This window comes from Leopardus geoffroyi, chromosome A2 (genome assembly GCF_018350155.1).
Source record: "Leopardus geoffroyi isolate Oge1 chromosome A2, O.geoffroyi_Oge1_pat1.0, whole genome shotgun sequence".
Lineage (NCBI taxonomy): Eukaryota > Metazoa > Chordata > Mammalia > Carnivora > Felidae > Leopardus > Leopardus geoffroyi.
Window position 1 is genome coordinate 82,815,404 of NC_059331.1, and position 15,705 is coordinate 82,831,108.

Consider the following 15,705-nt stretch of genomic DNA (forward strand, 5'->3'; position numbering starts at 1 on the left):
AATACCCTTTATTGTAAATTCTGCACAGCCATGTGATTTTTGTACAATAAGGGTTAGACATCATTTATGGAAGCAAAATTTGTAATAAATTTATGTTTATAAATGTGCATTTTTCCCCCAGAGAACCAGTTGTGAGACATTCACCAGCTCACCTCTGCTTGCAGAGATCTACAAATACAACAAGGTAACGCAGATTTGAAGCAGATGAGAAAGAGCAAGGAACAGCAAGGAGAGGGATGTATTAGAGCTGGAAATGATGTTAATACAAAATTTCATATTGTAGAGTGTAGACACATGCCGTGATTGGCCACAGATTTGTCTTTAAGCTTCCTAGCATGTTTTGTATAAAGAAAAATTTGATCTCATGTGCTGAGTTTTCAGCGTTCCGATGAGGAATTGTGGAGTTTCTCCTGAACTAAACCCAGAAGGAATTTTATTGTGATGGTTTGTATAGAGCAACATATTTTTATAAATGTCAATAATGTCCTTAGAGAAAATTGTCATTTAGAGTCATGGGGTGTTCCCAGCAGAGCCGCTGTTGGAAGGCTGAAAACTTCTTGCCAAAGTGCATTTCTGGAAGAAATACATACTGAAGTATTTATGGGTGAAATAATACGAACTCTGGGTTTTGCTTTAAAATCCTTCACGAAACAAACAAACAAACAAACAAACAAGTAATCGAAGTGAATAGCTGAAGCAAGAAGAACAAAATATTGATGAATGTTGAAGCTGGGTGAGGGGCAGTTGGAAATTTATTGTACTTTTGTGTCTACTTTGAGACAAAATTAAGCCTGATGCATAATGTCGCTTATCTCTTTTATCTTAAAATTATTTTTTTAGGTTTGTTTATTTATTTATTTTTGATAGAGAGAAAGAGAGAGAGAGAGAGAGAGAGAGCAGGGGAGGGGCAGAGAGAGAAAGAGAGGAAGAGAATACCAAGCAGGCTTTGCGCTGTCCGTACGATGCGATGCTCCAACTCACAAACTGTGAGATCATAACCTGAGCCGAAATTAAGAGTCAGACGCTTAACCAAGGGAGCATCCCGGCATCCCGCTTATCTCTTTTATCTTATAATAATTCCTCTTCCTTTCTTCCCAGCACAAGTTTATGCCCCTATTCCTACCTGCCCCCATGACATTCATATGGTAGAAAAATCGGGTAATTTGCTCTATAAAATTTCCCACGTTGTGAATTTGTCTGTTGCATTCTTATGGTGACAGAAAGTGTTACCTTAGCAGAGAAATCCATTAAAGTTAAATATTATCCCACAGGAGTGAGAAACAGGGCAGGAATGCTTTAATGGAGACAAAGTGAAGAGAGATGAAGCCATCTGACCCTAGGGAAGGAATCACAGTAAACAGGGGCAAAGCCTACAGGAGAATAAGAGAGGGGACCCAAAAAGAAACCCTTTAGAAAGCCTTCATTTACTCCTGAGCTCTGTGTATTCTTCATCTTCTAGCACCTTCCCTTTCTTAACCCTGGCGCCTTAACCCTCAAGCAAAGTGGTAGGGACAGGGCAGCAAAGGAAAAAAGTATCAAGGGCATTTTCTTTCTTCTGGCTGCCCTCTTGAGCTACTTAAGAAGAGATTCAAAAAAAAAAAAAAAAAGGATTAAAAAATGTTCTCTAGAACAATTTCTACTTAAACAAAAGGACTAATACATTTAAAACCAAGTTGGTCTTGAAGGGGCAGCATATTTATCATCTGCCCATGCTGGGTCTTCGTTTCATATCCAAATAAATAGAAAACTACTTACAAAAAGGCAAATGAGACCCAGATTTACCTGCAGGTGGCATTTTATGCCATAATTTAATGGCACTTCATCAACATCAGCTTTTCTGGGCTCATGGATTAGTTCATGCTACATGAAAAGAGCTTTTGCTTCATTAGCTTCATGAGTTATGCCGTTTGGAACCATGTAAAATGGCTAATGTTTTAATGATTTTAAAACCACTTTATAATCAGAAATTCAAGAACCAAATGCCAGTGACTCAGGGACCATTTAGACATCTGAGACATGACCATGATGGAAGGTTAGTTGTAACAGTTATTTAGATTTTGTAGAGTCTTTGAAATGTTTGAACACTCATACAAACATGATGATGAGCATCAGCCCTGGGGTATTCCTGTGGCTCAGCTGCAGGCAGAGAGAGGTCAGTATCAACTCAGGCACACTGATTTTCAGTTCCACAGGAAAAATGCCATCCCTGTCCCTCAGCTCTCCTATCTGCTAAGGCACATAGGTCAGCTTTCCAGGCAGCACAGAAGATGCCCTCACCATACTCACCTGGAAGAACTATTTCAAACCCATTGCAGTCCAAACCTGGGAGATGCTTGACCACACAGAGGACTGGTCTTCATGGAGAACTGCCTGGAAGGTTTCAGTGGGTTTTATCCAGTTTTTTAAAAATGGAGTACAACAGCATGAAGTGGATTGGGGAACCGTCAGAGCATGGTATAAGGGTAAGTACTATTTTGTGAAACTTTTGTTTCTGTTATTTATTTGGGTATATGTGTATACTAAGACATAATGTGAAATGCATTGCTTTAATTTAATTTTAAGTAATCTCTACACCCAACTTGGGGCTCAAACTCATGACCCCAAGATCAAGAGTCACATGCTCCACTGACTGAGCCAGCCAGGAGCATCATGAAATGTATTTTTTAACGTGAGTCAAGTCAAAAGGTTGAAGAGTGCTGCTCTAAGAATGTATAATTTACCCCTGGAATAAGCCAGGCTAGTAAGAAGCTGTTACTTGAACATATCACGTGCAACCAATGCTTGAAATTTCCATAATAACATGTTAAAAATAATACATGCCTTTCCTCTCACGTCTTACCTCTCTGAGATATACGTGACCTTAATGAATTCCTCTGCCCAGGTAACAAGACTTAGCATTTAATTCATTTATTCATTCATTCAACTCAATTTTTTGAGATTGTTCAAGCCACTGAGAATGTAACAGTAGGAAAAAAATTGACAAAAATCCCTATCTCAGTGGAACTTATATTCAAGAGTAGAGGGGGAAGCACAGACAATAAGCAAGGTAAATAAGTAAAGTAGAAAATGTTAAATGGCTGTAAGTTCTAAGACAAAAGAATAAACAGAATAGGGTAACAGAGGGTGTTTGGGGATGTATTAGTTTTCTGTTCTTCTGCATAACAAATTACTGCCAACTTAGCAGGTTATCTCTTAGTTTCTGGGGGTCCCAGAGTCTGGGCGTGGCTTAACTGGGTCCTCGGTTCATAGTCTGGAGAGGTTGCAGTAAGGTGACAGCTGGGATGAATTCTCATGTGGAGAATTAACTGGAGAATAGTCCTCATCCAGGCTCATTCAGGCTGTGGCAGAATTTAGTTCCTTATGGTTGTATGACCAAGAGCCCCAGCTTTATATATATATATATATATATATATATATAAATTTTCTTTTTAACGTTTATTTAGTTTTGAGAGAGAGACAGAGAGAGACAGAGCATGAGTGGGGGAAGGGTAGAGAGAGTGGGAGACACAGAATCTGAAGCAGGCTCCACGCTCTGAGCTGTCAGCATAGAGCCCGATGCGGGGCTTGAACCCATGAACTGTGAGATCATAACCTGAGCTCAAGTCGGATGCTTAACCAACTGGCACCCCACTTTGGCTTTTTGATGGCTGTCCACTGGAGGTGCCCTCAGATCCTCAAGGTCTCTTAGTTCTAGCAGACCTCTCACAATATGGCAATTTACTTCTTCAAGCCAGTAAGGAAGTGGTCCTGCTCTAGTCTGCTAAGATGGAGTCTTACGTAATGTAACATAAATATGGGGCCCAACACTTTGCCATATAACATAACATAGTCGAGAAAGTGATACCTCCTTACCTTTGCTACATTTTATTTGTTAGAAGCAAGTAACAGGTTCTGCCCTCAGCCACTAGGAGTGGGATTCTACAAGGGCATGGCTCATTGGAAGTCACCCTAAGCTATGTCCACCATAGGGATTTGCAATTTTAGACAGGTAGCTATAGAAGGTGTCCCTGGGAAGTATCATGTAGGTAAGGGCCTGGGAAGGAGAAGGAGTCACGTGGCTATCTTGGTGAACAGCATCTGTCCTAGAGGATAAATCAAATGCAGGGCTCCAAGGAGTAAAATGTCTGCTATTTTAAGAAGAAACAGCCGGGGCGCCTGGGTGGCGCAGTCGGTTAAGCGTCCGACTTCAGCCAGGTCACGATCTCGCGGTCCGTGAGTTCGAGCCCCGCGTCAGGCTCTGGGCTGATGGCTCAGAGCCTGGAGCCTGTTTCCGATTCTGTGTCTCCCTCTCTCTCTGCCCCTCCCCCGTTCATGCTCTGTCTCTCTCTGTCCAAAAAATAAATAAACGCTGAAAAAAAAAAATTTTTTTTTAAAATAAAAAAAAAAAAAAAAAGAAGAAACAGCCTATGTGCTGATGAAGGGGATCAAAGAGAGGGACAAATGGATGATGCAGGAGAGTTGCTGGACCATTGAGTAAGTAAGAAGGATCTAGTATATAAGTGAAGGGGTTGGCATTTGCTACTGGCACAGACAAGCAATTCATGATAAAAGGCCTGGAGATAGAGTGTATGAGCACAAATACAAGTGTAAATATGGTAATGGGAATTTCTACTTTCTCAGTGAACTAGGAAGTGAGGCCATCTGCAGAGGGTAAGGGTTAGGGGGGAGATGTTAGTGATTTGAGGAGAAATGAGAAGGTAAGAAACAGCCATTCATGAGAGTGGAATGGAAATAGGTCCATCCCTGAGAATGGACCAAGTAATGTTTGTCTTTTGGCTTAGCAACATACTAGGCCCACTTGAGGTTATAGGTCATGAATTTTAAGAGAGACCAGTCAGTAGGAGTGGGTGTTTTCTCCAACCATAGTCAGCATGTGTGGAGACAGGAAAGGTATATGCAGAGAGCTGGATTAAGCCAGGGTTGTGGTTTAGGTAAAGGAATGCACAGAAACAGAGAGGGGCAAGGTGCAATGGAGGGAGTATGGTGAATGGCCATGGAATTTAAGTGAGGTCAGATCCAGCAAGGAGAAAATTACTAAAGACATAGTTGAACTGAACAGCACCATCAACCAACTGGATCTAATTAACATTGATAGAATACTCCATCTAGTTATAGCAGAATACTCATTCTTTACACACTTACCTGGAAGACTTAACCAAGACAGAACACAGTCTGGACCACAAAAATGTACCTTAACAAATCCAAAAGAATAAAAATCTTATAAAGCATATTTTCAGACCACATGGAATTGAGCTAGAAATCAATAGCAGAAGGATATCTGGAAAATCTCAAAATATTTGGAGGTTAAACAACACACTTCTATATAACACATGGGTCAAAGATGATGCCACAAGAGGAACTTTTAAAAATATTTTGAAGTAAGTGAAAAAGAAAATATAATTCAAAACTTATGTGGTACTGCAAAAGCAGTATTTAGAGGGAAATTTATAGCAATGAATGTGTATTTTGGAAAAGAAGAGATGATCCCTATGGTTGAGTCAGATGACAAGAGATTCAAGGCTAGGCATTTTAGGGAGGAGGATGGAGAAGGGGCTGAGAGTGGCAATGAGATGCAGGAAAGAGATTCTCATGGAACAAGAGACATGGGAGAGAAAACAGCTACCACTGGAGAGGCTCCAGGGGAAACACTATCTGAAGGAGAAGTCAGGTTCCAGTGGTAGCACAATGATTCAGTAAAGTTCAGAGAAGAAGTGATGGCTATGGAGATTTTGCTGCTGATTTTCAGGGGGCTCTGGTGGAAGGGCTTCAGGGAAGAGGATAAGACAAAGGAATGTCAGAATGAGGTGGGGATAAAAGTTTGGAGGATAAAGGAAGTCCAATCAAAGCAAGGTTAAAGGGCATGATGAGACAAGTCGTTCCAGTGTAGGGGCTGCTGTCGGGGTGTCCTCGGGGCACAGAATTCTGTTGTCACACTGCTTTGAGGCCGGCAGAAGAGTGTCTTTACTCTTCTGACTCCTACCCATGGAGACCTGCATAGGGCACCCTTTTTCTAGAAGGGAAAACCATGGATGCCTTAATCTACCACAAAGAGTGTGGGATGAGTGGTGGGTGGTTAGGATCTTTTTTTTTTTTTCTTTTTTAACTTCATTTATTTATTTTGAGAGAGACAGAGACAGTGTGAGTGGGGGAGGGGCAGAAAGAGGGAGAGAGAGAGAATCCCAAGTAGGCTCTGCACTGTCAGTGCATAGCACTCTGTGGGGTTTGAACTCATGAACTATGAGATTATGACTTGAGCCGAAACCAAGAGTTGGATGCTTAACCGACTGAGCCACCCAGGCGCCCCAGTTAGGATCTTGGAGTGAGTGACACATGCAGGGTGTCTTAGTCTAAGGGGGTTTGTTGTAGGGATACTCAAGGAAGTAAAGAAGACAGAGAAGAGGAGACTCAGGTGAAGGAGACTGCGGTTTCAGACTGTGATATGTTTGTTTATCATATGCATGCTATTATCATATGCAGCTATTCTGGTGACTCACCAGTACTTCAGAAAAGCAAGTAGCTGTGGCTTCTGATTTAGCGTTTTATCTTTTCGGTAAATCAGTTCCTCTTGTGTCTGTTTTTACTGTTACAGTGGTTGCTCACTCTCATTTCATGTTTTGTATTCAAATTCTCTAAGAGAGAGCATCTAATCAATCAATATCCAACCAATCCACCACCCATTCCACCCATTCCTTCCTCTCTCCCTTCCTTTCTCACTCCCTGGCTCCCTCTGTCCCTCTCTCCATCCCTGCACCCATTCATCCCTTTATGCATTCATTCAACCAGAGTTTAGAAACACCGTGTTTCAGGATCTGTCTTAGGAGACTGAAGTGATAAAAGCAGACAAAGATGAAACTTACATTCTTGGGCATGCAAACAGAAAATAAATAAAAATAAATGCATGAGAAGTGTAATGGAAAAAAAATAGAGCAGAGTAAGGGGGAGAGGGAATATTGAGAGAGACAGAGAGAGACAGAGAGAGAGAGAGATCAGGAAAGATCTCTGTGATAAAGTGACATTGCACAAGGGCCATGAAGGAAGTGAGGGAGGAAGCCATGCAGATATCAGAAGAAAAAGCACTCAAACAAAAGAAAATGATAATGTTTCAGGAAGAGCAAGGAAACCAGTGTGGTTCCTGTGAAGAGAGGAGAAGAGTAGAAGGAAATAAAGTCAGGTGTGTGAGGAGATGATGAGTGCCAAGTTTCAGCAGGGAATGACAGGATTGGATTGGATTTTCTTGTAATCATAGCATTTTATTCAAGTTCTTAAGTGATTTTTTTTTTCTGAAAGTCTAAGTACAGGGGTGCCTGGGTGGCTCAGTTGGTTAAATATCTTACTTTGGCTCAGGTTGTGATTTCACGGTTTGTGAGTTTGAACCTCACGTTGGCCCAGAGACCTCTTTGGATCCTCTGTCCCCCTCTCTGTCTGCCCCTTCCCAACTCACGTGCACTCTCTCTCTTGCTCTCTCTCAAAAATGAATAAAAACATTTAAAAATAAATAAATAAAAGGTCTGAGTAGAAATCTTACTCCTATATAATTGTTTGAGGTACAATTCACATCAGTGAATGCACCCATTTTAGTGTATAGTCCTGTGCATTTTGACAAATGCACGGAGTCATGGAACTGTCACCACAGTCAGTTTTGCTACCCAAAAAGTCCCCTTTAGGGTCAACACCTCCCCCACCCACAGCCTCTGACCACCACTGTCCTCTTTTTTGGCCCTTTAGTTTTCTGTCCCCAGAGTCATAAACATGGAACCATACATTAGATAGCCTTTTGAGCCTGGATTTGTCGACCTGACAGCATGTGTCAGACGTTGCTGTGTGTAACAGTAGTTTGGTCTTTATTGCTGATTGCTGAGTAGTATTCCAGTGTGTGGATTTCACCACCATATGCTTATCCATTCACAAGTTGAAGGGTGTTGAGTTGTTTTCCAGTTTTGGTTTTATTTGGAAGATAGGAATAAAGTCACTATAAAATTCACATACAGACTTTTATGTGAACATAGGTTTCATTTCACTTGGGTAGGTGACTCGGAGGGGGATTTCAGGGTCATATGGCAAATGTATTTTAACTGTATGAGAAACTACCAAACTGTTTTGCAGAATGTTGTATCATTTTGCATTCTCACTATTAATGCATGTCAATTTTTAAATTTTGGTCATTTTAGTAGGTGTGCAGTGATATTTCTTTGAGGTTAGAATTTGCATTTCCCTAGTGATTAATAATGTTGCACATATTTTTATATGATTATTTGCCTTCTGTATATCTTCTTTTGTGAAGTGTCTACAAATATTATGTGCCTTTTATAAATTGAATTATTTATTTTTTACTACTGGATTTTCATGCTTTTAAAAATATGTATTCAGTATATAACTCCTTTATGAAATTTTTGTTTTACTAATATTTTTGATCAGTCTGTGACTCTTTATTTTTCTGTTTTTTAAAGTATCTCTTAAAGTTTTAGATTTTACATTTAGGTCTATGATCCATTTAAAAAAATATATTTATTTATTTATTTTGAGAGAGAGAGAGCATGAGCAGGGGTAGGGTCAGAGAGAGGGAGAGAGAGTATCCTAAGCAGGCTTCTTGCTGTCAGTGCAGAGCCCAACATGGGGCTTGATCTCACAACCATGAGATCATGACCTGAGTTGAAATCAAGAGTTGGATGCTCAACCAACTGAGCCACCCAGGCACCCCTGGATTTTCAGACTTAAAAATATATATATATTCAGTATAGAGGCACCTGGGTGGCTCAGTTGGTTAAGTGTCCAACTCTTGATTTTGGCTCCGGTCATGATCTTACAATTTGTGAGATTGAGTCCCTCGTTTGACTCTGCACTGACAAGGAGAAGCCTTCTTGGGATTCTCTCTCCCTCGCAGTCCCCACTCACCTTCTCTCTCTCGAAAGAAAGAAAGAAAGAAAGAAAGAAAGAAAGAAAGAAAGAAACATTTTTTAAAATCTGAAAATCCAATAATAAAAAAAAAAATAAATAGGGACGCCTGGGAGACCTATTCAGTTGAGCATCTGACTTGATTTCGGCTCAGGTCATGATCTCACAGGTTCATGGGTTCAAGCCCCACATAGGGTTCCTCGAGCTGACAGTGCTCCCTCTCTCTGCCCCTCCCATGCACACACTCTCTCTCAAATAAACTTAAAAAAAAAAAACTTTAAAAAACATATATTCAGTATACAACTCCTTTATGAAATTTTTGTTTTACAACTATTTTCTACCAATCTGTGACTTTTTTTTTCTATTTTTAAAATGTCTTTTAAATTTTTAGATTTTACAGTTAGATCTATGATCCATTTTGAGTTAAATTCTGTATACAGTGTGAGGTATGCTTTAAAGTACAGTATTTTTTTGCATGTGACTGTTAAAAAGACTATTCTGCCTCCTTTAAATTGCCATTGAGCCTTTGCTGAAAATTAATTGATTGTATATGTGTGGATGTATTGTTGGACTCTCTAGTCTGTTTCATTCATCTATTTGTCTGTCATTTGCCAATACCTTACTGTTTTGATTATTGTAGCTCAGCGGTTCTCAAGTGGGGACAATTTTGTTCCTGCCGGCTGTCCCACCATGCCCCAGGGTATTTGACAGTGTCTGGAAACAATTTTGTTTGTCATAATTGGTGGGGAGAGGTCAGGGATGTTCCTAAGCATCCTACAATGCACAGGACAGCCTCCCACCACAAAAAATTATCCAGTCCAAAATATTAATTGTGCCAAAGTTGAGACATGCTGCCTACCTTTACAGTATGTCTTGGAATGAGATAGTATGCCTTTTTGTTCTTCCTTTTTCTTTTTTTTTAATTTAAACTTTAGTTAACATACAGTGCAATATTGATTTCAGGAGTAGAATTCAGTGATTCATTACTTGGGTTCAACACCCAGTGCCCTCCTTGGTATCCATCACCCAAGTAGCCCATCCCCTCCTTACCTCCCCCACCCTCTACCAACCCATATTTTGTTTTCAAGATAGTGTGGCCTTAACAAGAGCAGTTTTGTAGAAGTGGGGAGATTATGAACATACAATGTTACTGTAAGGATAAAACTGGACAATATATGCAAAAGTGCTGGGCACACAGCTCATGCTAACTAAATGCTAATTTCCTCATTATTTGTTACTGCTCCTCTTTGCAGTCCCTTCATTGTGACTTCTGCACTTGTGAGGGCCTACATATTCACTTTTGAAACTCCCACCATCATGAATTCTCCCTTAATAGAGACCTGTTTGCTTCTCCTCTGCCTATACATGTGGTACGTGGCCTGATGTAGGCCCCGGTATCTGCTGTCAAAGTAGTGTTTCCCCTTTGGCCACCTGCTCATTGAAGAGGTATGAGCATCAGAGATGTCTGTTTGTCCACCAATATCTATCTTTCCCATTCCATGATGTGGAGTGGTAGCTGCCAGATAGCTGCCCAGTCAGGAACTATATTTCCCTTGTGTCCAGCTGTGGCCATGTGACTAGGTCTCACCAATGGAATGGGATTTGGAGTGACTTGTCATTTGTAGGCTGAGACTTTAAGCAAAGGACAGGCTGTATTCACTCCATGCCCTCTTTCCCTTTTTGCTTTCTAGTGCAGAGGGCTCTGAAGTTCCAGAGAAGGGCTTCTCAAACTTCTGTGTACATGATTCACCCACACCTGGGGATCTGCTGAAAATGCAGGGCTAGTGGAGTAGATCTATAGCAGGGCCTGAGATCTTGCATTTCTAACAAGCCCCTAGAGATGGCAGTGCTGCTGATGCTCAGACTACTTTTCAGAAGCGAGGCTTTAGGGGATGGTGGAACCATAGAATAAAAGGAACATGGATCTCCAAATCACTAAATAAAGAAAATCTACTTCTTCAGTCAGTAACTCCTGACTTGTTACCTGTGTGACAGGTGCCTTTCTGGACAGCAGCTGGTCTTCTGGAAATGGTTCACACAATTCACTGCTTCTGCTTGAAAACATCTTGGCCAACTAATTCAGAACAAAATCACCCCCAGCTGTCCCCACCCCTCCTTGGTATATGTGTGTGTGTGTTCCAGATGACTGCTTCATGTTTTAAGAGATCCCTACCTAACTCTACTTTAAAACACTACCAAGCCCTCATACCATTAGCTCCTTGAAAATAGCAATGGTTAAGGAAAACAAAACAAAACAAAAAAAGTCTTGGTTTTTGTATTTGTTGGCTCAGATTAAAATCGGAGAGCAAAAATAAGGTTTGGGATGGTTGTGGACGACCACCTTCTGGAGGAAAGGTTAGTGGAGAGTACACCAAGAGGGTCTTTAATCCTGAGGGGTCAGTATAGGGATCTCAGGTAGAGTCTCTTAAACAAGGGGCCAGTGGGTGAGTATCAGGGCCCTAGTGTAGGCTGAAGGGCCAAGGTTGGCTGGACCAGCTCAGCTGAAAGTGCAGTCACTCAAAGGTTGCTTGACATGAATAACAGGAGCCTTGGCAGGTAGTCAAATGGGATTGGCGGTGGTGGTGGTGGTGGTGGTGGTTTGTGTGTGTGTGTGTGTGTGTGTGTGTGTGTGTGATTGTGAAGAGCTAGAATTGGAGCAGAGAGGCAGAGGGAGTCTGGACCAGTACAAGGCCAAAATCCACAGGGGCCTTTTGCATGCTTCCAGCAAACATTTACAGTGAGGAGGCCAAGTTCATCTAAAGAACGCTGACCAGCTGGACACATTGTGCTAGAGTTTAGCCAAGGATATTAGTGGAAAGTCCCTCCCTGCATTTTGAGCAAGGATGGCTGGAACAAGAAGGCCTGCCATATCATTGTTGCTCTGGCCCTGACCTGACTTTCCGGAAATAACAGCTACAGCCAGGTCCTGCTGAAGCCCTGCTGGCTTTGGGACGAGTCTGGGCCTGAACATGAGCAAGAGAAAGTCAAGGGGAAATAGTTACATCAACTTATTTTGAATACATCACTTGGGTGAGTTGCAGAGGCTAGCCTTTATCCCAAGTGGTGCTCAAATAACATCATCAAGCCATTCTATCAGTATTTTGTAGAAACAGCAGCAAAAAAATGTGAGAAAAATTGCAAACTGTCCACTCTGACTAGTCAGGGCCAGTTACTATGTGGACAGCCGTTCTTATTCAAGATAAACTATATTGGATTTAGAGATGAGGCCAATTTTTAAAAAATATATCCAATTTTCAGCAACTATTCTGAGTGCCTATTCTATGTTAGGCATCATGAGGATTAATTATAGAAACATGAGCTGAATCTTCAGTCCACACTTTGATGATGGAGGAAACAATGGAGGACCTATAAGGTAAGAGTTGTGAGTCTGTGTACTGATCATACAGCAAAGTTCTTGGCAGATTTGTAAATGCACCGGCAAGGGCTCCTGAGTCCTCCGAGAAAGGCTGGCATCATCTGCCTGAGACAGAAGTTCCAGAAGACTGAGCTCAGTGTCAGCAGCCTGGGGGTGGGGGTGGGGGGTGAAACCTCCTGCAGAAGATAGAAAGGAAGGGACAGAGAATTAAAGGTCAAGGGAGAGAGCAGGAAGTCGGGAGCACAGGGTTGTCTCTACTCCAGACTAGCATGTTATGTACAGGAACAGGTTGTTCTGCCCAGTGAAAACCCAAAAGTAGCCTCCTGCTGCCTTTGGAATGGAGGCTCTGACTAAGACCTATTAGGCCCTGGGAGTTCTGGATTCCATGGCTCTCTGGCCTCCTGTTGGCCGGTTCTCATCCTCCCCAGTACTTCATGTGACTGCCTCCTGTAGGACCCTCAGGATTTGTCAGCCCTGGCCACATGACCTTCCATCCTGGCTTGCTGGGCCTGAGGGGTTTGCTTGGATACTGACTCACAGTTTTAAAACCAGGACCACAGGTGCCTGGGTGGCTCAGTCAGTTAAGTGGCCAACTCTATTTCGGCTCAGGTCATGATTTCACGGGTCATGGGTTCAAGCCCCTCATAGGGCTCTGTGCTGACAGTGTGGAGCCTGCTTGGGATTCTCTCTCTCCCTTTCTCTCTCTCTGCTCCTCCCCTGCTCACACACACATGCACGCACACTCTCTCTCAAAATAAATAAACAAACTTAAAAAAAATTAAAACCAGGACCGTCCTTGGCAAACTGGGACAAGTTGGTCACCTTGTTCCCTGAGACTCAGACTCCTCTGTGCAGCTCCTGCCACCACTGTTCCCATCTGACACCTGAGCCCACTCACACTCTTAGCTCAGCAGCCATTTTCCAGGCCACCCCTCTCAACCAGCACACCTCCCACCCCTGGCCCCCACTGGACCTGCCTCTGGCCCCTTCCCTGCTCCTTTGTAGCTCTTATTACATGAAACTAGCCTTTATCCACAGTGGTGCTCAAGTAACATCAAGCCAGTCTGATGGAGTATCTCCATCTTTAGTCTATGATTATTGGCTGGAGGAATATTTGCTTCTGGGTGACCTGAGAGCCCCTCACACTTTGCATGTGAAACGCTTAGCTTCCTGGTGGTTAAAACACTGTAAGCTTTCTGTGGGGTGGGTAGTGCCTGCCTAGTTCCTGGTTACAGTCTCAGACCTCTGCACTGTGCCTGGCACATGGCTAACATCTAATAACTATTGAATGAGAATCCGAGAACACCACTGAAAATGTTTACATATCCCTCAATTAATAATAACACGAGTAAAAAAGTGTATGTTTAGCAAATATTTACTGTATGCCAGGCTCAAGTCAGAGTCCCTGACTCTTTCTCAGCCTTGAGATGATTAAGCATGTACCTGCCTTAAAATTGAGTAAGCTATTAATAGGTTTTTATGTATTTTGGGGTGTATAAGTTATTTTGTCACAATAAAAATATTGAAATTGGAGGTCCTGGGTATATGTCTGTGTATGCCTGTGTTCATATGCAAGTCTGTATGTGTGTGTACATGTGTGAGTGTATCTATCTATATTATCTACCTATCTATCTACCTATCTTCTTTGTCTTGTAGCTGCTCCTTTGCCCACATTAGTCTGCTTTGAGTTATAGCTAAGGGCATCTCAGAGTTGCTAATCCAGATCAAGAAGCAAGAATCCAGGGATTCCTATTAATAAGAGATAACACAGAAGTAATTGGAAGTATGCCGCTGAGTTCTATGACCCCTGCTAATCTTTCACATGTGAAAAGTGTGCCATACAGGACTATTGGTTTTGAAGTATCTCTTCTGTGATTTTCTCCATGTTCTGTGCAGCTGAACGGCTTGCAGCTCACTTTCATTCTCTTGTTAAGGACTGGAAGCCTAAATTGATTCATATCTTTCCCAGTGGCTCCTGGACTTTAGACAGAAGTCAAATCTTTCCAGAATCCCTGCTTTCTGTAACAAGGCATTCTTTGCATCTGACAGTTATGTGGCTGTATTTATAATGCATAGGACGTTTTCCCTCCCAAATGGTCCCATCCTAGCCAATTACATCAGAATCTCTGGGAATCAGTCCCAGCAAGGGACTCCCCAGAGTTGGTCCCGAAATGTTTATCCTAGTCTCAGTCTCTCATCTGAACTTTATTCTCTTTGGAGCATGTCCATCTTTTTGGTCTATGATTATTGCCTGGGTGAGTATTTCCATCTGGGTGACCTGAGAGCCCCTCACAGTTTACATATCAAAAAAATGTAATGATGTCCCTTCTAGATCTAGTCCTCCTCTCATTTTCTTTTTCACTCAGGCTTGGAGCCTGTGACTGTCCCTGACTTTGTATCCAATAATTCTGAGGTCTGTTTGTTCTCCCTCCTCTAGAGCCCTATCTCTCCCCTCCATTCTGGGTGCTCAGGGCTTCTTATCTCTCACCTGATATTAGTGCCTGCCAGTGTCCCTCATCTCTGCTTCACCCTGGACAGGACTGCCAGGACCTCCTTCCATAGCCAGGTGCTGGTTTTATCTTTTCTCTGCCCAGAAACCTTTAATAATTCCCCACTGTTCCTAATGGCATTTGTTATCTGCTTGAACCTACCTCTGTTTAATCTCTTCCCTTCCTCCCTCCCTTCCTCTCTCTGTTTCTCTCTCTCTCTCTCAAACACACACATACACACACACACACACACACACACACATACACACACACACCACAGTCTTGGTCAAAATAAACAGTTCATGGTTTCTCTAACGTATCTCAAAGTTTCTTAACTCTGACTTTGCTCATGTTGATCTCTCCCTTCCACTGCATCTGCCTCTTGAAATCCTATCCACCCTCAAACCCAACTAAAGTGCCACGTATCCAGGATGACTTCTGCCTCCTACTATTCCCACATCCTACTGGATCCAGCATTCCCATGTCACACACCCATTTCGTCTTGTGTTAATAGTCTTGGTCTCCTAACTAGATGACAGGCAACATGAGAATAGAGGCTGTGTTCTGTTCACCGGTAGTGTTTTATATATAGTAGACACTCCACGCTATTTATAAACTTTTGTGAAACGGAGTTAAGTAGGTTTGTCTTAAGGAGGGCCCCTTTTAGCACATGTAGCTCCTGAAATAATTTTATAAAATTCTACATCCCATTTCATTTTAAAGTTAACAGCCACATTTTTTCACAAATTATTGCAAAGGCTGTATGTTCTCTTGTTTGCATGCGTCATAGATGTTTATTTAAACCTTGCATTTGCATATTCAACTCATTAATTTATGGAAAATACCTGCCACATAATCCAAGAGGCAAAGCCAGTCATTGTGGTCAAGCCAGACAAATAGCCATCACACGTTTAAACAGAAAAAGTCCGACTTTATTTTAAAATTCAA